This window comes from Hylobates moloch, unplaced genomic scaffold (genome assembly GCF_009828535.3).
Source record: "Hylobates moloch isolate HMO894 unplaced genomic scaffold, HMol_V3 SCAFFOLD_11, whole genome shotgun sequence".
NCBI lineage: Eukaryota > Metazoa > Chordata > Mammalia > Primates > Hylobatidae > Hylobates > Hylobates moloch.
Window position 1 is genome coordinate 97996142 of NW_026652286.1, and position 23822 is coordinate 98019963.

The 23822-nt window shown below is 49.7% G+C and overlaps 1 protein-coding gene across 11 annotated transcripts in view; it reads left to right on the forward strand.

Moving 5' to 3' along the window:
* The window catches only part of PKNOX2 (PBX/knotted 1 homeobox 2), a 321964-nt gene that overhangs the window by 215567 nt on the left and 82575 nt on the right, over positions 1 to 23822 (forward strand). For 7 of the 11 annotated variants that reach the window (XM_058424449.1, XM_058424454.1, XM_032167813.2 and 4 more), the window contains one exon: positions 4210 to 4317. The exons of 2 other annotated variants lie outside the window; for them this stretch is intronic. The gene's annotated coding sequence lies outside the window, so the exon portion shown is untranslated. Of the gene's footprint in view, positions 1 to 2432; positions 2452 to 4209; positions 4318 to 5287; positions 5361 to 23822 lie in introns of those variants that run through there. 2 more of the 11 variants (XM_058424447.1, XM_032167815.2) reach the window with 2 other exon arrangements.

The window sequence follows — 23822 nt, forward strand, 5'->3', positions numbered from 1 at the left end:
AAGAGGCAGGTTGGCTGGGAGGATGGCCGTGGCCATCAGGGGTCTCCTCCTCCCTGCCATCCTGGCTCTCTGTCATGTGAGTGGTCCCCCTTGTGCTTGGTGGAATTGCTGACAGTGACAGGAAGGAGATTACAGACTGTATTTATGCCTTGTAGCTTTCTGTAGGCTGTTGGGAAACAAATGGAACTCGGCAGTTGTCAGTTCTGGGAAGGAGAATTCCAAGTATATTGTAGCCCTGAAGCGGTGCCCTGTGTGGGGGCATGCTGGTGTCACCTCTGATCATCCTTCCTCTCTCAAATGTGTGTTTTATTCCCTCTCTCAAATGTGTGTTTTAATCCCTGAGTGGAGAACAGGGTCAGCTTCTTTCCCTAATATTGGAGTGATTCCTCTCTGAGTTGTAGCTCCTCTGTGTCGTCGTGGGGTTGGGGCAGCAGAGGCTCAGCTAGAGCAGAAAGACAAGGAACACGTGGCTATGGCAGGATGTCAGAGGGAGCCCTGGAACCCCAGTGCCAGGAGGGACACAATGAAAGAGACAGGCTGGAGGCCACACCAGGCAGGCACAGCTTCCTCCCCTCCCCAGCCCTGACCCTGGCCCTGAACCCTGCTCTGGCCATGTGGGATCCGGAGGCTGACAGTCAGAAGCAGCATCACACACACATTGTAGGTGACAATTATTTCTTTACCTTCTATTTTGCCCACTAGACTGTAAGCACCTAGAAGACAGGGAGAGAGCGGGGGAGAGAGAGAGAGAGAGAAAGAGAGTGAGTGAGAGAGACAGAGAGACAGAGACAGAGACAGATAGTGTGTGTGTTGCGTCTTTGATGCCCAGGCCCCAGCACAAGGTAGATTCTTAATATATGGGGACTAAATTGAAGCAATTTGTACCTTCCCAGAACAGGGCAGGAGGGAATAGTAAAAAGCTACCGAAGAACAGATCTGTCATTTGCCAAGTCAGCCTCAGACACCTGGAAAAGGCTGATGTTAGCAAAGCTTCCAGGATTGGCCCACCCCACCACTCAGGGCACAGCCGCCTCTGCCTCTCCTTCCGGGAGTGCAACATTAATTTAGCACTTACTACTGCAAGCACTGTCTTTGGATTGGTAAGAAATAGAAGGGCAAAGAGAAGCAGAGAGCTTGGGAGAACAAAATGTCTGGAGTCAGAAGGCACACCACTTGCTGGCTGTTTTCTTAGGCAAGCCCTGTTCTTGACTTTGCTAAGCCTCATTTTCCACACCTACAAAATAAGAGCAACCACCTGGCGAGGGAAAGGCGTCTCTCATACGCTGCTGATAGGATGTAAATGGGTGTGACCTTCCTGCAAGTAATTTGCAAAAATTCCTTAAGATGAACACACCTTTGGACTTGGCAATTCCACATCCAGAACTTTATCCTAAGAAAATGATCAAGTCTGGAGCAAGAGTCCACTGCAAGAATAGTCATTATATGTTTATAATAGCAAAAACTGGAAATAATCTAAACAACAAATGTGAAGAATTTGTCTGAGTAATTATAGTATACCCATAAATGGAATGCCATAATCATTAAAATTATAATATATTTTCCTCTTACATGAAAAGGTGTTTATGATGTGTTGTTAAATATAAAAGGCTATTTAGTGAACAGTATGAAAATATGATACTGCTTTTAAAAAAGAAGCATTTTACTCCAAATATTAACTGTAGCTTATATTTGTATTGTAGGATTGCTACTAACATTTTTTCTCTTATTATCTATTGTTTACAAGAAGCATTTGCTATTTTTTAAAGGTAACAAAATTATCATATTAAAACGTCTACTTCTAAAGTTTGCTTTAAAAGTTAAAGAAGATATTACACAAGAAAGTGCTTTGTGAACTGAAAAAATTATACAGATTTAAGATAGGACTTCTGCCCATGAGAAGCTTATAGTTTGGAAGGAGATGAAAGATATCTAAGATAACCATAGCATGAGACAGGATGTGACTAGAGCTTTCAGAGAATGACAAGCAGCATGTTATTTGGAAGCACAGAGGAGGAAAAATTACTTCTGGCTATGGAGGTAGCGGCCAGAATGTTTGCGTGAACACTGAGGAATGGTTCAGGTAGAAATATCTGATCAGATAGAAATATAGAATCGGGCTTTGAGGGGAGTGGGAAGTTGTGGACAGGTTTGGAGAATGGCAAGTGTTGTGAGTTGTTGGAGAGTAGAGAGCCACTGGTGCAGGGTGGAAGATGAGTCTAGAAAGGCAGTCGGGGCCAGCTGCTTTCTAGACAATGAGCAGATGTGTGTTGAAGGCCTTCTCTGAGCAGGAAGTCATTGTACTTCTGGAGGAGGTGGTGCCACAGCTGTAAGTCCATCACAGGCATGAGGCACTCACGGCTGTGTCGGCAGTGCCTGGCATGGATGAGACCTTGAAGAGTATGAATGAAGTCGCCTGTCCCAGTAGCTCTGCGTGGAAGCAGCAGTGCAGGGGTGCGCTGTGGGGCCGATGGTGGGAAGGAGGAGCATGGCGGGGAGAAAGGCCCTTTGTAGCTTGTGCAGCTGGGGATGGAAAGGAGGGAAGATATCTTCAGGCCTGACTGGAAGAGGATGAGAAGTGGGATAGTGATGGGGGAGTGAAAAGGAGATGAGGCTTGGAGGAGGGAGGAATCAGGCATATCTCCCAGGTTTGCTGCTGGGGTGGCCACAGAACTGGGAGTCGGTCACAGAGTTCACAGACAAGGTCACATGGAGGAGAAGCCTGGTGCAGGGGACAAGCTAGGAGTAACTGGACCATGATGATGCCTGTGAGCTGGTCCTGGTCTCTTGGGCTCTTCCTAGGGGCTGCCCAAGGCAGGCAATGGCTGGTATCTCTTATTTCTTCTTGAGAGGAGACTGGGGTGCAAAGAAGGGAGGGGTTTTTGTTTTAATCCGGAGAGCTTTTGTTAATGGAAATTCACAAACCACCCTGCTTATCCTTGCTTCCTTCGGCTCATCCCACCTCCCAGCACCCTTGGCTTCCTCTCTTCTGCCACCAGGAATTCAAACCTCCCTCAGGATCCCGGATGCTGTCTCTCTGCCACCCTCACCTCCCGGCAGTGCACACACACAAACACACACACACATACACACACACACCAGGAGGGAGGTGAGAAAGTCTCATTGTTCAGGCAAATGTCTAAATTTCCACCACCCCACCACCACCACCCCTTGCAGCTCCCGGCCTGGGCCACTGTTTAGCTCCTCCTGTTGTCATGTCACCAGTTAATTACATTCTTTACTGAGGTGCAAATGTGTTTTTACAGGGAGAGTAAGATGGTGTTAACTAGGAAGGAACTGTTAATGTTAAAGATGCATTTACCTCTGGTGTAGGGCAGGCCCTCCTGGCCAGCAGTTCTCCCGATGCTGCTCTGAAAGTGCCGCCCAGGCCTCAGAGCAGCCCCTCCCCTGACCCTGCCATCCTGGCTCCAAGCACAGCCTCACTGAAGTCCAATTAGCAGCTCATCCACAAGGAGAAATTGATGGGACTGTTTGAGGAGTGTCCGGCCAGACCTTATGGCCGTGCTGACCACCCAGCCTCCATTTGCCAACACCATGGTCCATTTCAAATATTGAGAAACAAAATTAATTCACTTTAATCTAAAAATAAAAATAAGTCACGCAGCCAAAACCAGCTTGAGGCCACAGGTTGTCCTTTACTGCTAAGTGCCGCTTTAGGTCCATTCCCCTCCGACTCTTCCTCCCTGCTGCCCTGGACACCTCCCCACCCACCCTAACCCCTCAGTGTCTCTCCAGACCCCAGTTGAAGCCCGCTATCATTTGGATCTGCAACTTATCCGCACGCCTGACAAATCTACCACTGTCCCCCCTTCCTCTGAGTTTCCCTACAGCCTTAATACAAGATGTCAGCTGTGGTCTTCCCAGCACCACAGAAATCACTCACAGGCACCTGTCCGCACTTGGGGGAGAGGGCTGCAGGCACTCCTCGTGTCAGGAAGCCAGACGGGCAACAATAGGGCGTGTTCGACAGTCACCAGGGCATGGCTACCGTGGCTCCATGGGCCTCACTGACCACATTGAGAGAAAGTTGAATGGCAAATACAGGAGAAATGGCTGCAAGGGAAATTACAGAATAGAGGACATGCTGGAGAGGCCTGGAGAGGGGAGAACAGGGCCCGGAAGCCCCTCTTCTCTGACCGCCCCTGCACTTCTTGCCTTCCGTGCTGAGAGCTGCTCTACCCTTTTTTGCAGGTGCTTTGGCTCTAGCAGACAGGAAGAAATTCTGGCCCAGCTGGAAGTAGAAAGAGGGGAGTGAGTCTCCTGAGGACCATCTCAGAGGCCCCCGGGATCACCCGAACAGTAAGAAATGCTCTTCTGTCCTTTAACATATAGTTACACCCCCCAAGCAGGTTATCTTTTCTTCTGAAGGCCTCTAAAATGAGCTCAGAACATGAGCTGACACTTAACATGAACAACTTTGAAAGGCAATCATTGTATGATTATTCTCATGTCTTTATGTCACCTCCTTAGCTCCTTGAGGAGGAGGGCTGGTCCTATTCCTGTCTCTTTTCATCTATGTATTCTGTGAACAATAAATGGTTGTTGATGCCGATGGGTGGGGCCTTGCTTAGTATCATGATGATGATTGCATTTGTACCACTCTCTGGAGCAAACACGATCACCCATGAATGACCTGGTGGTGGCGGGGCGGGGTTGGGGCTTCCTTAAAAATGCAGTTCCAAGACCCCAGAGCCAAAGCTTCTGATGCTTTGAGTCAGGATTAGGACTCAGGAACCTGCACCCCAAATCTTTTTTTTTTTTTTTTTGAGACGGAGTCTCGCTCTGTCACCCAGGCTGGAGTGCAGTGGCGCAATCTCGGCTCACTGCAAGCTCTGCCTCCCGGGTTCACGCCATTCTCCTGCCTCAGCCTCTCCGAGTAGCTGGGACTACAGGCGCCCGCCACCACGCCCGGCTAATTTTTTTGTATTTTTAGTAGAGACGGGGTTTCACTGTGGTCTCGATCTCCTGACCTCGTGATCCGCCCGCCTCGGCCTCCCAAAGTGCTGGGATTACAAGCGTGAGCCACCGCGCCCGGCCCCCAAATCTTTCTGATGTATGGAAACTGCATTCCAGGTGTTTCTGATGAACTCTGAGAAATGGTTCTTTTGAACGTATAAAGCATTTTGAATAGAGAATCTCATTTAATCCTCTTATCAGATAGCGTTTTTTAAATCCCCTTAAGTAACTTCATGATCCCACAGACGTAAGTATCAATATAGGCAGGGATTTAGAAATCCGGTTATCCAAAACAACCCTTTTCTCTTTCCAGTATGCCATGATAAGGGCTGGATCTGTTATGGTGAGATTGGGCCCCAGCTCCAAAGGACCTTGCCCAGGATTTTGTAAGTTTCCCTGATGTCTTAGGGCCACCATGATCTTACAGTTCATCAGTCTCCATTTTGGCAGCAGAAATCGTTGCCAGATTCCTCACAAAGCTGGTTTCCTTGGAGAGAGGGAACGAGGGAGAGTTAATCACAAAGATGAAAGTCCCTTTGCCCAGCTCCCCAAGCAGCTAGTTAGTCTATTCAGAGGACCACATGTCTGAGGATAGACTGGCAACAATGCTCGTCCTTCCTCCTGTCTGGGGAGCTCTGTGTTCTAGGTACAACGAGGGGTGGGTGGCATGGGAGAGCTGTGGCTCCTCGTGGTGGAAGCTGAGGGGAGGGTATCTATGCAGGTCAAGTCTTTGCTGAGTGTGGGTTGGGCGATGCCCGTTTCGGGGGCAAGTTGAGCCTTTTCAACATTTGGAGTCTGTGTGCAGAGTGTTGTCACAAGGAGTTCACTGTAGACAGCAGCTGTGGGCAGGACTTGAAGAAGATGGGAAGAAGGTACACAAAAGGGACAAGGGTTCTATACCTGGTGAATCCGTGTGAAGTGTACTGATGCCCAAGTTCAGTGGCTTTCTCTGGGCCTGAAAATAGAACTGAGGCTCTTCCTGCTGAACTCTCCTGTAGAGTCCTATTTCTCTGTAGGCTGAGGCTGAGGATGCTGGAGTCCAAACAAGCCAGTCTGAGCCTGGGAGAATGAAGGTGTTCCTTCCATCACCTGCATGGTAGAATATGGGTAACAGGGTTGATGGACTGCTAATCCTGCTGTGAATTATGTCTTCCTGTAGAATGGAAGGCTTCCACAGATGGGGTAGAGGCAACCTCAAATATCACCCCTGACCTTTGCCCTCTCACTCCCGAGACACACACACATACACACTCACACACACACACACACACACACACACTCACACACACACACACTAACCACTGAACCGTCTTGCCAAGTGAGTGGCAGTATGGTCTGTTCTAGGGACTAAATACAGTTGACACTATTGCTTGGATGGGTGCAACTGGCAAGGACAATTTTTGCAGCTAATGCTGGAAGTGTGGCAATCAGAGAAGCTGCCAGCTGTCTCACTTAAATTCTTAGCTCTCTCGCTCTCTTTTTTTAAAATCGTTTTGCTTACATAATCCACCCCCTTTTTATTTTCTAATTCTCTCCTTGCAAAGCTGGCACCAGAGGGGAAGGGCTGGGGTGGAGGGGGTAGCAATTACACATCGGTTTGGGGAGCATTTACATTTTGCAATTACAATTTAAAAATAAGTCTCGTTAATGATCTCCACGTGTAAATGACAAACCCTAACTGACATATATACTCTCCTGGGCCTGCCTGCCTCCCCCAGAGTCAGGGCTCAGTGGAGGCAGAGGTGCCTGGGGAGACATAGGAGGAGGCTGGGGGCCGGTGTCTGAGGGGTGGCAAGAGAAGGTCATATGCCTTTGAGGTTGGTACAGGACAGATTCAGGACTGAAAACTTGGAAATCAAGAGTTCTGGACTCCAGCTCCTTCTCCTCCCTGCACTCACACTAGGTCCTAGCCCATCTTCTTCTGAGCCTGGCACTGTAGGAACTCTGCTAGGGAGAAAGGGAGCCCCAAATGCTGATATCCTCTGTGGTGGGGATTTTCAAAGTCCTGTTGGGCAAACATAAACCTTAGTTCTCAAGAGCCAGCCAGTGTACCTGGATAGTCATGGATTGGGTAAAGGAGCTGATTCCATACTCAGGGTTCAGGAAGGGAACAGCATTTGTTGTATCCCCATTTAGGAGAGACATATCTCCTCTTCTCAGTTGGTGAACACATAGTTATTGGAGTCCTCTGGTTCCTTGAGGAAACTTAGGCTTTGGAACCAGACCAACCTAGACTCCAATTCTAGCTCTGCCATTTGCTGCCTGTGAGATTTGGGGCAAGTTACATAACTTAAGTTTTCTTTCTTTTTTTTTTTTTTCTTTTTTTTGAGACAGGGTCTCCCTCTGTCACCCAGGCTGGAGTGCAGTGGCACAGTCTCAGCTCACTGCAACCTCTGCCTCCCAGGCTCAAATGATCCTCCTGCCTCAGTTTCCTGAGTAGCTGGGTCAACAGGTGCACACCTCCATGCTTGACTGAGTTTTGTATTTTTTTTTTTAAAGAGATGGTGTTTTCTCATGTTCTCCAGCCTGGTCTCTAACTCGTGAGTCCAACTGATCTGCCTGCCTCAGCCTCCCAAAGTGCTGTGATTACAGGCATGAGCCACTGCGCCCAGACACTTAAGTTTTCTTACCGTCATTGTCTTTCTGTAATTGTGGCAATCATATTTACCTCATGGGGCTTCTGTGCAGATTAAATGAGAGAATGCACAAGAATGCACCTCACACAATGTCTGGTGCATCAGAAATGCTCAGAAAATGCCAGTTTCTGTGCAAGCCCCTCCCCTTGAGCCCCAAAGCGCCGCCTCCTACTTACATTAAAACTGCTTCTTTCCCACTACCATGGATACTAGGGAAGGGCGATGTGGTCTGATTTGTGCAGGCCTCCCCTCAAAGTCAAGCCATCTGCATTCTGAGCAGCTCCTGAACGGGCCCCCTCTGAACTCCCTGTAGGATTCTCTGCAGGCCATGGTTTTAGGCTCCCAGGTCAGCCTTCAGCTTGTCTGCTGTTTCCTGACTCTGGCTGTTCACAAAGCCCAGTTCTGTCTTTTCTGGACATCATAATTCAACTGCGTGACCTTTTATTGGCCACTGCCCCTCTCTGGGCCCCACATGTGTTCCTTCTCTGTGAATGAGGGAGGAGGACTAGAGGCTCTCTGAGGAGTCTTTCAGGCCTGACATCCTGTAGTCCTTGGATTCTCACTCCCCTCTCTGCTTCCCTCCACCAGATATTTGTGTAGAAAGCTGTTCATCTCTTGTGCAGCTTCACCCAGGCCAGTCTTTGGACTGAGCACTTACACTCAAGAACTTAGAGTTGTTACTTGAAATATGCAAAAAATAGTTCTTATCTACTGCAAAAAGAGGTATTAATTTTTAAAAAATTAGCCAGGCATGGTGATGCACACCTGTAGTTCCAGCTACTCAGGAGGCTGAGGAGGGAGGATTGCTTGAAGCCAGTAGGTTGAGGCTGCAGTGAGCTATGATTGCTCCATTGTACTCCAGGCTGGGTGACAGAGGGAGATCCCTGTCTCTAAAAAACAAATAAGCAGGCAAATAAGAGGCATGCAACTTACAAAGGCAAGAGGTCTCAAGCAGGCCAGATGGCCCAGGGCAGAGGACACAGAAGTGGGTGCATGATCAGAAAGCTCCTTGAAGGTAGGGACTACATCTTATCGGTTTTGCTGTTTATTATAACACAGTTAAATGTTATGTTTTAAATATTGTTCTAAAACCTTGCTTTTTAAACATAGGTTATATGATTGATAGCTTTCTGGGTCAAAACAAATAGATCTACCCCATTACTTTCAACCGCTGCATAGTTTTCTGTTATATAGATGTATAATTATTTATTTATTGTAGTTATTTTTTAAATTACAAGTATGTGTGAGAGGAAAAAGCAAACAGTGTAAAAGATACAAAACAAAAACTCTCCCTTCCTACCCTCACCTCTCCCCACAAGGCTCATGATCCAAAGTCAACCACCACAGCTTCTGGCTTTAGATATTTGATGGCCAACATTTATTATATTAGATAATATGCTTAAGTCCTTTTATCTCAGTTTATCTATTTATCCATTAACTGTCTGCTATCAAAGTTGAGGAATTAGCATACATCCTTCCCCTCCAATCTGTATTAGTTTGATAAGCTTTTATCAAATTACATCTGATATTATCTATTTTTAGTTCATAGCATTATATATACTATATAACATATAGACACCATATATAATATATACTATATATTAATATAAGTATAAATCTTCTAAATCTTAATAATGTAAAATAATAGTAATATACTAAATAACACATACCATATAGCATTATATATACTATAGAGATTATGTATTATATAGTGTAGTACTACATATTATATAGAATACTAAATAATATATAATATATACTCTGTAGTATATTCTCTATATAATATAGTATATAGCATTATATATCATACATAATACTGTATACATGATATATAATATATAATACTATACACTATATTATATAGTATACTATATAATATAATATATGCAGGATTTTTAAATCACATATAATAAATAGTATATTATAATATACATTATATAATATGTAATATTATATATTAGTGTATATAATCATATGAGGTATATTATGTGCTATGTACTATAATACATATGTATGCTATGTACTATAATATATAATTATATATGATATAATACATAGGATCTATAGTATACCATATACTTTTATACTGTATATAATATACTATATATAGTACTACATATTATATTTTGCATAACAATAAATTATCTATGATTTTTACATTGCTAAGATTTAGAAGATTTATACTGTTACGTTGCTGTAGTTTACCTCTGCATTCTATAGGTGATTATAAGATGGAAGTCTGTTTAAAAGCATTAAAACCACTGTGGGCATGGCAATATTATTCAACTGCAGAACTAAGCAGTGTGAGTGGCCCGTGGAAGGGTCGTTACAACGTGGCTGCTGCGGAAGAACCTTCTGAGCCCTGTGGTGCCGTGACTGGTGCCCTGAGCAGCCACTCTTTCTTGTCCAGTGTTCTCCGCCTCTTCGGATTTCTTCATTTGCTGGGCTACAACCTCTAGTTATTGTTAATATCAATGAATGGGAAATAAACTCCAAGTTCTCACATGTCCAACACTGGCTTTGTCTTCACACTTGACTGATAATCGGACTGCGCTCAGAATCCCAGGTTCAAAACCTTTTTCTCCTAGAACTTGCTGACATGGCTGCACCGTCTCCTTGTTTCCGATCTTGCAATGAGGATCCATGGGAACGTGTGGTTCTCTCTTCTTTTCCCATTAAAGTTCTGATTTCACCAGCGTGTGTTGGGGCTTGAGGTCTGCTTTCTGTTCTCCTTTCTTAGCGCTGGGATCGTTTAAGTCTGAAGTCACCTGTCTGCTTCAGCACAAGGAAATCTCCATTTTGCTACGTCTTCATTTCTTTTCCTTTGTCGTCTCTGTTTTCTCCTTCTGGGACGTCTACTGCCCTGAACAGTGCCCAACACAGAATAGGTGCTCAGTAAATGAGGCCTGGATTTGCTACTTGGGACCTGGGTTCTAATTAGGGCCCTATCGCCAACTTGCTGCATGGACTTGGGCAAGTTTCCTTATTTGTCTCGGGAAGAAGTCAGCTTCATGACGACTCGGGAGTCTTCCACCACTGTTGGTCGTCTGACAGTCTGCCCTAGTGCCTGGAGTTCCCACTGCTTCCAGAATTGGAGAAGAAGCGTTCATTTCCTGAGGAGTGAAGAAAAGGCTGAGGCTGGGTTTCAGGGCAGCCGCAGCAGCCAGCTTCTCACTGTGGACAGCTCCTTTGGACTCTCCATCTCCCCAGCATCCGCTCTCTGTCCCCCTTGGGGAGCTCTCTGCCTGACCTTCCCCATCATTCTGAAATGGGCTTCCTCACCTCCCTGCCTCCCTCTGCCCATCTCCCCTACTCCCCACACTTCCGCAGCTCACATGCACACAGCTTCTGCTAGTGAAATCATCCCTGACCGTGGCAAGTGCCTCATTGAGTGAGCTCTTTTTCTCACGTTTATGAACTGCAGGACAAAGAGAAGCAGATTGCTCTTCCCAGTGCCACAAAGCACAGGCTCTCACTGGAGACAGCCAGGCCCTAAACAGAGAAGAAAGCTCCGAGGGGGCTGCAGACAGCAAGGATCGTCCCCAGCCCCAGGCAAACTTGTGCCCTTGGGGAGTCATCTTAGAAGAGTAGCCCCGTTTACTTCTTCCCATCCCAGAGCCTGGCTCTGGGAGCAGACATCTCACATGCAGCACCCTGCCGGCTCTGATCAACCTGCTCTGGACAGAACCTCCTGATCTGGAAGTAGAGACACTTTGTTCCTTTTCCCTGGACAGGCTTGACCCTGGAAGACCCAGACTAACAAATGCTCAGATCCCAGGGGATTAGTAACTGTTCTAAGCATCCCAATTTGTCCCTGAGGGCCAGAGTCCACTGTGCAAAACTGCCTTCTTCTCCTCCTCTTCTTCCACTCCCTGGTCCTTGCCCTAGCATGAGAAATGGTGTCCATCTCACTGGAGAAAGAAGAGGGCAAAGTGAAGGCCTGATCTTGAACATCGAGACTACAAAGATTCTGTGCTAAAGGCAGGACTCTTTCTTTCCACCCAGACCATAATGATAGGAAATGGGTTGCGTTGCAAAAGTCAAAATTAAGCTTCACTGCGAGTTATAATTTTCAGACCCATTCCTACTATTCAAAGACTCTGTTGCTAATATGAAACACTCCTCCTCTGTGTCTGAGAGCAGCTGAAAGGGCCAGCACATGACTAAACTTTTCCCTCTTAGGAGCCAGAGAACCACAGCCCCTTTCCAAGGCTGGAGGTTGAAGGGGATGGGACCTGGCAGAGAACAGCCCAAGCCAGTGGGAGGTAGAACACAGCTCCGTCCTTGCACTTCTGTTTAATAGCTGCCTGCCTCAGAGGATGTGGGTAATAACCCTGCTGCTGGCTCACTGGCTGCCCATTCAGACTGCTGCCTGGAATCTCTCTGGGCTGAGAGCGGAAGAGAAGACTCTGAAGTGAACAGGAAGGGGCTTCTTTGGCAAGATGATAAATCTTGGACTCAGGGAGATATGATAAGAGAGGGGATGCCCCCAACAATGGGGTGCCCTGACTTGAAAACACTAATACTGCTCCACTGGACACGCTTTCCCAAGATACAGCCAGCTGCTTCTTAGCCTGCGCGTCATGGACAGATTTCATTCCAGAACAGGGACTTCTTTCCAGCTGTGGGTGGTCCCCGGAAAGCCAAGGGTGTGTGGGGAAAGGCCAAGTGGAGACCGTCACAGAGAGCAGGCTGACTGCATGCCCCCTTCTACCCCACTTCACTCCTCCTGGACCCCAGCAGGGCCCCTCAGTCCAGTATGACAAGACAGAGACGCTGACAGAATCCCAGTCCATGTGATTCAGAGCCCTGGCCCCAGAGCCGCCAAGAGCAGGGTGAGGCACAGGCAGCCTGGCTTTCGTACGTGCCCCACGCGTTCCAATTATACATCGCCTCTGAGATGCAGCCTTCAGCCATATATTTCCATCATTTTGTGTTCTTTAATTTTGTTCCTTCTCCTCCTAATTGAACACACAGTCCAATGAGTCCACGATGAAGGCTCAAGATTTGCCGCTTTCAGCTCGCTTCACGTTTTCCATCTTCATCTCAGTCATATTATGTTTACGAGACCCCTGCTTCTTATCGCTGGGATCAGCACTTTCATTTTCCCATCTCCCACTCATTTTTATAAAATAATAAGAGCAAAATGCAATGAAATATTTAACAAAATGTGTACACACACTGCTGTAGCAGGATGACAGGGCTGATGGAAGGAACTTCCCCACCGTGGGAAGGCACGGAGTGTGTGTCCATTAACTGATGTACAAAAGCCTAGGCTCGGCAACACAGAAGACGTTTAGTGGTGTCAGTATAACGTGATGCTTGGAAAATCAGGGCAGAGGAAAGTCAAAGGACAGCCAGCATTCGAGGGCCCAACTCTAAACTGGCAGCTTGGTTTTATAATCAGCCTCACCTTTCCTGCACTTCTCCAGTTTCTAGGAGTCTCAGTCCTTCCCTGCTATTTCCTGCCCTCACCCTGAGACTTCCAGTTAACCCTGCAGACTCTGGGATCAGACTGTGTGTAACATCTGGAAACTTCCTCAAAGCCCCAGTTTGCTCACCCACGAATGGGAACAACTGTAATGCCAACACCATCTGGTTGTTAAGAAAAAGAGACCAGGTGATCCATATCTGCTGTTAGTGTCATGCCTGGGACACAGGGAGGGCTCAATAAGTGGCAGTTGTTATTAATTATATATTATCATCTCACTCATAGCCAAATTGGCTTTAGGAACTAACAAACTTATTCTCACTGCTGTCTAAATGGCTGCTGGGACGTAAAGGGTTATGCTTCTTGGATTGGCTTGTTTTACATTTTAAGAGCAAGCCAGGGCAGGTGCGGTGGCTCATGCCTGTAATCCCAGCACTTTGGGTGGCTGAGGTGGGTGGATCACAAGGTCAGGAGTTCGAGACCAGCCTGGCCAATATGGTGAAACCCCATCTCTACTAAAAATACAAAAATTACCCAGGTGTGGTGGCAGGCGCCTGTAGTCCCAGCTACTCAGGAGGCTGAGGCAGGAGAATTGCCTGAACCCGGGAGGCAGAGGTTGCAGTGAGCCAAGATCATGCCACTGTACTCCAGCCTGGGCAACAGAGCAAGACTCCATCTCAAAAAAAAAAAAAAAAAAAAAGTAAGCCGGCCAGGCACAGTGACTAATGTCTGTAATCCCAGTTTGGGAGGCCAAGGCAGGCAGATCACATCAAGAGACCGAGACTAGCCTGGCCAACATGGTGAAACCCCATCTCTACTAAAAATACAAAAATTAGCTGGGTGTGGTGGTGCATGCCTGTAGTCCCAGCTACTTGGGAGGCTGGGGCAGGAGACTCGCTTGAACCCAGGAGGCAGAGGTTGCAGTGAGCCGAGATCGTGCCACTGCACTCCAGCTTGGTGACAGAGCAAGATTCTGTCTCAAAAAAAAAAAAAGAAAAGAAAAAGAAAAAGAAAGAAAGAAAAAAAAAGAGTTAAGCCAAAGAAGTTAAACTATAACCATGTATATATATTGAGGCTCCATAAGGAGGTGGACTTTGTGGAGTCATATTGCATAGGCTGCCCCTTCTCCCCCAGTGAACATGCAAGGCAGAGCCATCATCTTGTCTGCTGGGGGAACAGGGGCCAGTGGGCAAGATGGGACATGCGGGTGAGGAGCAGATTTTCCATAACACAGAAACATGCATGATGATTGTTCCCGCCATGATTTCCCATGTGTAGTCCTGGAGTGGAAAGGGAAGGAAGCCTTCATGGAACAGTAGGCTTTGGAGCCCAGTGTTGATGAAGGGAAGGGCATGGCTGTGAAATAAAGAACACCTTGCTGGCGGGCAAGAAACACAGCAAAAGGCACGAGAGCATCTTAGGTTGGGCGATGGAGGGAGTGTCTGCTGGGGTGTGAGTCTGGGTGGCCGAGCCACGTCCTCTCGCATCGTGGCTGTCATCTTCCCTTCCCCAGGGCTGGCTTTCCTGCAGCTCAGGAACACAGAGCCAGTGTACCCGCCCTCCTTCCAAGGGGGTAGTGAGGACCAAGGGTGGGGCAGCCTGGCTGGGCAGCCTTTCCTCCTCTAGCCGATCCCATTGCCGTGGGCTCTATTTAGAGCTCTTGTTTATTGTGAGCTCTTCCTGGGCCAACACGAAGGCGCAGGAAGAACACACGTTGGCTGGTTATGGGCGTGTCAGGAATTGGTGGCTTTTCAATGATAAATTGAATGCACAGTGCCACTTGCTTCCACAACCCTGACTCTGGACTTTTTTTTTCCTAAAGGCAAGTTTTAAAAATTGGAAAAAGGAATCATCTAGCCAGAGGATATGGTACAGTCCTCAGAGAGAAAAGGGGCCTGGCTGACCCTTTTAGCTCCTCTGGCTCCAGGAGAATCTGAGGTTGCACCAGGGATGGAATGCATAGGCTTCAGGTCCCTCGCCTCCATGCTCTCCTTCCCCCACCAGCCCCCCCTCCAGCCACCCTGCCCACACCTTACTGGTCCCCATGCCTGCTTTCCTCCTCTCCCCAGCTCCCAGGGAGTGTCAGGGCCCTCCTGACTGCCTCAGAGAAGAGAGACTTATGAAACGGAGGGAGCCGGAGAGGGCTGCCGGAGGTGGCTCTGCGCTTTTCCACCTGGGATCCCAGCGCTGGAGCTGTTTGTCTGTCTCTGTTGAGTTGTGGGTCTCAGGGGCCGGGCCTGTGTTGTTTTCTCAGCTCGGTTCCTGAGTAGCGGCTGCTGTCAGCTCTTGACAAATAATAATAAACCTGGGAATCAGGTTTGTCGAGGGGGACTTCGGTCCCAGGTTCATTTTTAGCTATGTTTCTCTGTGAGTGTGTGGAGACAAGAGAGCACATGATAGAGTCTCCAGGGGAGGGGCGGGCCGGGGCTCCCAGGTGCCCTGACACTCCACCCTAGCCACCACCGTGGAGGAGCTGGAGGGCTCTCCACTGTCCCGATCCCTGGAGCTGACTGCAGGTTGAAAAAAAAAAAAAAAGAAAAGAATTGAATAAAAGGCTTCAAGCTCTCTCCTTTTCCTGGGCCTCCCCACCTCTCCCACTCTTGTTGTTTGGCTAGAGATGGAGGGGCTGGAGAGGAAAACAAAAGGGCCGAATCCCCTCTCTAGGTTAGAAGGTTCCAAGGGGGCCACAGGCTGGGGGAGGGAGTTGGCTCAGACCACCCCAGGGCAGCAGCTGTGGCCTCCCTCCCGCCTCCATTCCTGGGGGTGAATAATAGGGGGAGGGGCTCCTGGAATGGGAGGGGTACCCTAAGTTGAGCATCACTGGCAAAAGCAGGACCCAGGTGTGGTGAGTGTGAATTTTGGGGACACAATAGTGATGGCCCTCTGGGGCAGAGCAGAACCCACTTTCCAGCAGACAGGACCCACCAGAGGTCATTGCAACCATCCCCCTGCCTCCAGGTAGGAAAAGGCGCACACCACTTCCATGAGCAGAATGCAAGGGCTGTGCTCCCCATTCCAGCAGGCACACTTTTTTTTTTTTTTTTTCTGTTTTTTGTTTTATTTTGTTTAAAGGAACCAAAGGGGGAAAAATTGCCAAGTTGTAAAGTGCTTAAAGAGGAGATGAGAATCTTCATCAAAATGCTAAAAGCTGGAGGGGAGAGTAATGTGAGAACTCTTGCCTGCTATTTATGGGATTGATTCTCAGATCAAGAAGAAGCAAGCAGTTGGATGAAAGGAATTATTGTTAAGCTCCTCGGTAGGAAGATCTAATGGACAATTGCCGCTATCAGGGGGAATTAAATTGCTGTTTCAGTTTGTAAAATATATCAGCGGCTTTTTGAAGCCAGAAAAGGTGTGACAGCGAGGCAGGGAGGGCGGTGGGGCTCCAGCACTCTCGTTCCTGGTGTGGAGAGGCGGGAGCAAGACCAGGAAGAGGGCGCGGGAGTAGGGCGGGTGTTGCTCCTCTGACTCTCCTGCTCCGTGTTGTGAAGCCCAGTTAAAAAAATAGCTGAACTGGGGACTCAAGGAGGAGAGGCTGCAGGCCTGGAACTCTGGCTTCTGTGTGAGTCAGAGGGGCATGGCCGTCAGCAAAGGGCAGGACGGTGGGGCTCCTCTCTGGGAAACCTGGTCGGGCTGGAGTTCAAGGAAGGCAAGTCCTGTCCATGGAGGAGGGAGTGGCTGAGGAGGGTGATGGACCCAGTGCTGGGGCCTGTCCCCAAACACTGCTTTGTCATGCTGCTTGTGTGCCCACTAATCCTCCCCATAGTGAACCATGGACACAGAGGGACCCGGCACCCTCTCCTCCAGGGTGGGTCTCCAATGTAAGCTTCTGCTCATCTCTAGGCTGGGGTCAGTGAGTGCATAAGTGATCTGTTGGCCCGACCACACTGGGGACATATTGTTACTCCAAATAAAGAACAAACAGTAAAATGGTCTTGGGAGTGGAGACGGGAGACGAGGTTGAGGCCCTTGAAAGTAGGATCACAGGCCATTAGGGGGAGGCCACGCTTCTTGGGACGGAAACTGGGGGTTGGGTGGGAAGGGTCTCTGGATTTTCTGGTCTCACAGAAGGCTCTTACCTTTTCCAAAGCATTCACTCCATGTGGCATTTAAGGGCTGAAGGAGGATTGAGAGAGAGAGATTTGCACATCTCTTAGGAAGTCAGAAGCAGGCAGTCCTAGCCAAATCTCATGCTGGCTTCAGCTCTGTCCCCACTCTGTTCCCTGGACACCAGCATCATGATATTAGGGCATGACCTGGCACCACCTCCCAAGTTGGCTTCCCAGAAGGGTGGCAAATGACAATTAGTACGGAGAGCTATGGGTGGCCAAAGTGTCTGCTTGTCTTGGTTGTCATCTTTGCCTCCCCACTGAGTATTCAAAGGAGGACCCGGAGGAGCAGTAGGGAAGCAGGTGTTCTGGCTGTGACATTGTGCAAGGACTTGGGCTCTGTGCCGGGTGCAGTGTGCCCTGGGACCTGGGTCATTGTGGAGTCGCAGCTTATTTTTGACCTCTTAGCTGGCCTTCAGGACACAGAGCGAACCAAGGATGTGAGACCTGAGTGCAAATCCCACTCAGTTCCTCTGCACCTGTCCCTCCTTCAGTAACATAGATATGTACAGCCTCCCTGCCTGGCTCCCAGCCCCCACTCCGAGCCTGACCTCATCACACTGGAGGATCTCCATTTCCCCCCATCAGCCCAGGATCAGAAAGACGGGCAGAAAGCAGCACCCACTCAGCCCCACATTCCTGCTGCCTGAATCCTCAGGGTCCCCAGCTTCCTCTCAGCGCCCACAGCCCCTGGGGTGAAGAGGCAGGCGAGGGTGTTTGCTGTGCTGTAAGGTGGGGCAGGCTCTGGGGAGCTTGCCCCTCTTCCCAAATTCCTTAGTCCTCCCCTCCAGGAGCCTCTACTTCTCCCTCTTTTGAAACATTTCAACACGACAACTGATTTGGAGGTGACAAACCCCTGCTCACATGGTCAAGCTTCCCAGCCCACGGTGCGTCCTCTCTCTCCCTTCTGTCCTCCTCTGCCACCACAAATTGACCTCACCCTTGTCACTGCTCAGTTCTCAGTGCCAACTCCATCCACCAAGCCTCAGGGACCACCGAGCTCCGGCAGACACCCCGCCTCCAGCTTGTCACTTCTAGCCCTTACTGGGTTTTGCAGAGAGACCCGGTGCGTGTGTGTGTTTCTATGTGTGTGTGCTCGCGTGCACCCACACGCCTTCGCTTCTTTAGATAAATCCACAGAGTCACATGAAATCAGTGACAGGTTGACACCGTTATTTCAAGATTCATCGCTATGAGTTGCCAGCAGAGGAGACCTAGCCAACTCCGTTCCACCAGCAACACTTTTTTTTCCAGGCATAATTTATAGCACTGGGGTGAATTTGTTTCCAAAAGATGAATATCACACTATCAGCAACAGCTGCCTCTCATTTTTATTTGTTTTTAAATTTGAATCAAAGTCCAATTCTCCATACACATCCCAAGCTGCAAATCCTAAGGCGACTGATTACATGATTTAGTAAACAGGTTATATTATATAATGCAATTAAAGCGGGCCCTGCGACGCCACCTACAGGCCACTTCTGGGAAGGGAGCTGGGCCAGAGAAGATCATTTTGGACGCGGTGCTGGGGCTGAGGGAAAAAGAGACGGATTGCGCCAGGGTTGAGGAGGCTGCCCCAGAGGGAGATGTTGAAGCCAGCAAGGTTACTAATGCAGCTTTTCGGTCCCTCCTGCTGAGTTCACTGTGTTATTTCAGCCTCCTGCAAATCTGTCTAGACGTCAGAATCCAGGCCTGGGCAGCTGCTCAGAGGGGACGGTTTGGGGGTGGGGGTGGAGGGGTAACCTAGGGGCGTCTGGGCTGAAGGGATTGACGGCTCCTGGCTCGCTGACCTCAGGGGCCTCCTTCCCACTCTCCAACTAGACGAGAGGAAGAGAAGTCGGGTGCTGGCTGGCCTTTAGAAAGAAGCTACAATCCAACCCTTTCCGTTCCATTCAACAAGCATGTGTGCAGTGCAAATCCTGGGCAAAGGCTTCCCGAATGTTCTGGGGAAATCCCTTAATTTTGCAGTCCGAGAGGGAAAGTGACTTGTACAGGCTACAGAATAAGTGGTAGATTCCACTGGATGTGGAATCCAGACTTTTTTTACCCCAAGGCCAGGCTTAGATCATGGTAACTGAGAACTGAGGGGTAGCCCTGTGAATTCCCTCATCCAGTCACAAAGTTTACAGATGGGGAAATTGAGACCCAGACAGAGGATGGAACTTCCACAGCCCCTACTTGTCTCAAGGGAATGAAAATCATGAACACGCTGCTTGTGCGTGTCAGAGGACAGAAAAGAAGCATTCCTAGGGGCCCTCATGAGTGCCTCTTAGCTGCTATGGAAGAAAGGGAGGAAGAAAGGAAGGAAGGGAGGAAGAAAGGAAGGAAGGAAGGAAGAAGGGAGGGAGGGAAGAAGGGACAGGAAGGGAGGAAGGAAGGAAGGGAGGGAGGGAGGAAGGATGGGAGGGAGGGAAGAAGATTGGAATGAGGGAAGGAAGGGAGAAAGGGAGGAAGGAGGGGAGGAGGTCAGGGGCCAGAAGGCAGGCAGACCCGGGCCACCCTCCCCTCCATCCCTCTCTCTGAACTCCAGCACTCTTCAGATGAACGGGGCTCTGGGCCTGAAGGATTCCAGCTTCTCCAGAGTTCTTCTAAGAGGGTAGCATCACTGAAAAGCCATTCCTGGGAGAAGGGACTCACTTCCCCGGGGCTGAGAAAGAAACTTGACCAGAGGGAGTGGGGGGAAGGGCGTGAAGGAAGAAAACAGGACTGTCAGAGTCCAGGAGGGTGGGAGTGTCCCCTCCCCCTTGTCCTTGTGCCAGCCATGGGCCCTGTCTTCAGTTTGGGGCAGGTGGGTGGGACAGTGAGGGGCAAGCGAGCTGGCCCTACTTTCCCTCTCCCCCATCAATTTATCTCAGCTAGGGTCAGGGGCCAGGAACAAATGCTGTCAGGCCAGCTGGCCAGAGAGTTCCCAATTAGACTTTGTGTCTCATCCTTAAGGCCCTGAGCCCCCAACCCCAGCACCCTGGCCCAATTACTGCCTGGCAACATTAACCCCTTGGTGCCCCAGGCTGTTAATGGAATGTTAATTGGTCTAATGGGTTTCATGTCAACAAGTCCTAATGAGCTCCTTCCTAATTAGCTTGGTATTTTTTTCTGAGCCTGTTTGTCAACACTCTGGATTTGGGGCTCCAGACTGCCGACCTGGTGGTGCAGGGCTGTGGGAGGCATGGGTTGAGGAGGCTGAGGGAGGTGGGTGCCCAGGACTGCCTATCCCATTTCCTAAAGGGATGTGCATTTATGACTCTGCATCCACTGACCCTGCCTTGCCGGCTCCTGGGCTCTCTAAAATGGCATTTTAGTTTCTTCTGATGATATCAGAGACACAAATGATTTCTTCTTGGATATCACTGTGGGGTCGAGTGTTGCATTAGAATTTTTCCCTCCTAGATGTCACTTCATAAAGGTTTTCAGCATTGAACAAAACAAAACAAATCAAAAAGCAACCTTTCCTTGTGAGCCTGTTCGCGATGGGAAATCTTTCCATGAGAGATGCTCCTCGTCTGTCCTCCACTTGCAGTCTTGACTGTGCCCCCTTGAATGCCCAGGTGTCTGGTGACAGAGCACTGGGGCCTCTGGACAGGGCCAAGCAGCCTCTCAGAGTCCTTGACAAAAGTTCCGAAGCCCCGGGCTGGGTTTGCAGGGGCTCAGGCCTGCTGCTCCCCTCCCTCTCCCAAATAAAATGCAAAAAGGGCAGGCTTCCCCCAAAGGGCCGGGACCCCCGCTGTGGCTCAAGGAGTTCCCCCACACCCCACTGCAAAGTCCCAGCCAAGTCAGATAAGGCGAGTCAGATCCCCAAATTCCTCTCCAGGATGGTTGCACGTGGCCCCTCAGGAACCGGGGAAGTGCATGTGTGCGTGGAGAGGTGTGAGGAAAAGAGCCAGCTTCCGGACATGGGTGCAGGGTCTGCAGCAGCTGAGCTCCCGGAGTGTCAAGTTGCCAGAGGCTTCTGTGCCTGAGCGAGCAGAGAAGGAAACTTAAGCCTCTGATGAAAAGGCCTCCTGTTCTCTTGCAGGAGAAGCCCCCAGAGGGTAATGGGGCAGTGGCCTAGTGGCCTGTGGTGACCCCAAGGAGGGGGAGGGGCCAGGGCCATCTGGGTCCTCAGAATATTGTTCCTGTGTCGTCTTCTGAGGCGGGTCTGGCCCTGCCGCACAGCCTGGTGGGCTCAGGACTGAACAGTCTGGTCTCAGCCTCATGGGTGGTTGTCTCTGGGCGCAGACTATTCTTAACCATCCCTCCTTACCCCCAGACAGGGCAGCCCTCCTGCAGCTACAAGTATTTCTAGGGACAGCACCTCTAAAATGACCCTGCCTTCCATTCACTGGACAGTGAACAAAAGAATGTGAATGAAAGGCGCCTCTCTGTAGCCTATGCCCTCCTCGTTGAGCTTCCATGGATTATGACTTTCTAATCCATGGAATGAGGTTACCAAAAGACCCAAGCCCGAGGTTAAAGAGAACTAGTTGCCCCTAAGAGGGGGAGAAAGCCCTTCTTCCTGAGGCGGCTCCCACCCTGACTCTGCCCCCAGGCTCCCTCTTCTGGAGGCTGCAGGCACTACAGTGCTATGGCCCTTCACTTTTTTCCCGGCAGATGAGCATCTGTGATTGATGCTCCCGGGAACAGATCCCACCATCCTGGCCCTTGGGCCCTATCCAAAGTCGCCTTCTCTGCCAGAGTTCCAGGGAAGGCTATGTTTAATAGGCCCCTGAAACACTCCTATTTCCTTTATTTTTTCGGGGTCCAAAAAAGAGAAATTCCACCCACTTTAATGTCTCAAAAGTCTTAATTCTGGAAGTTCCTTCTGATGTCTCAAAGAGTCTATATCTCCCCCCCACCTTTTTCCCTCTACAACCCTCACTCTGCTCTTGGCTCTCTGGGATGCTGACCACCACCCAGACAAAGATCCAGCTGTGAACAGAGGCCTTGGTTCCCCTGCCTGAAGAGAGAGTCTCCCCCAAACCCCCCTCCTGCGTCGCTTTGCAAAAGGAAATTGGATCTCAGGGACCAGCGGTGTGTGAGATGGGTGATGCCCTGCATGCTGTTGTGAAGATATCCTGGTGGTCTGTCTTCTGAAGGAGGCCAGGCGGGGGCGAGTGACAGGCAGTGAGGCCGACGGAACCTGCCTGAAGTCGGCATTTTTAGCACCGGAGAAGCCATCCCTCCCTGTGCATTCTCCACCCACCTCCACCTCACTTTCTTCCTTCCTTTAGGACCATGACCTCCCTCTCCTAGCCATGCCTCATTCATCTGTCCCAACTACACTCCTTACACTGTTCTCTGCACAGAGTTGGTAGATGGTAGACATCTATTGAGTGAAACAGGCCTTTCCAGTGCTTTTTGCAGAAGGTCAAAGCGTACTTGGTACCTTGGAGACTCAGGTCAGGTCAGAGTAGATCTTACTTCCACTTCCTGAAAAAGAACCAAAAGAATCCTACACACACACACACGGCCCCGGAGGCCAGCCCCTTTAGTTGACAGCAGCTCCAAAGCACTCTCAAATTCCCACAGAATTCAGGTCTGTGAACATTTTGGAAGACCCTGGGAAGGGCCAGGCTGGAAGACGATGAAGCCCGAGGTGCCTCAGGGAGAGGGGACGGAGAGTGTGAGTGCTGTGCTCACAAAGGTTTCTAGACCAACAGTACCCTCCACCCAGGAGAAGGACGCGTCCTGCCCTCCACAGAGGCTCTTAGCAACCTCCTACCCTACAGTGGACAGCCCTGTATCAGGCAACTAGCCTGTGGCTTCTAGATCTAAATATTTCAGAGCATCTACTGCAGCACAACAGCTCTCTGGGCATTCTGTTTCCTTGGGTGGCACAGCCGGGCTGTCTCCACTTATGGCACCACATCCTAGTTCAAGAGGAAATCTTGAGGCTTCATGGGGGCAACTTGCCTGCTTACTGGTGATGGGGAAATGATGGGGGGATCAGTGGAGCAGACCCAGAGCTGGGAATCTGGAGGTGCTGCTTCCATGCTAGCTTCACTAACAAGTCCCCCAACCCCCGCTCTCCCATGCACAAGTCACCTTTGGCCTCTGTCTTCTACCAGGCAAAGAGGCAGGTAGCCCATTTGGCTCTGATAGGTCTTCTGGCACCCCCACATTCCGGTGACCGTACTGAACCAAGGCTGAGGAAAGTCCTCCTTAATAGGATATGCAGGCACATCCGTGGACACGCCCATAGTCACAAGCCCGCGCCTGGAAAAGTACAGGAGTGGACTGGCATTCCCTGACTCTTTCCCTTCCCCAAGGCCTCCAGGCAGCCACCCTGGGGCTACAGTCTGAGGACGGGTCTGGGCCCCCGTGTCCTTGCCACCACTAGGGGGTGTGGTGAGCCCTGGGGAGGGGCGAGCTTGGCGCTTGGGGACCCTGGAGCCCAGTAGCTGGCCTGAGGCCCTCCTGCCCCTGTGCGCGCTGTGGCTGCTCCAGAAAGCCTGGGAAACAGCGGGGCCAGGAGCACCCTTATCAGGTTGGGACTCAGGGCCCTCCTGGGGAAGGAGGGGTATCCAAATGGCCTCGTCTCCCCGTGCTGCTACCAGGCAGGCCCCCTCCCTCTTCGTGCCACCTCCCCACACGCACAACAGCCCGGAGCTGATGCTGAACAAAGCGCCTCTGCAGGGGTACTGGTTGTTTTACATATGATTTGAATATTATTTCTTTCAAGTCAAAATAGCACAG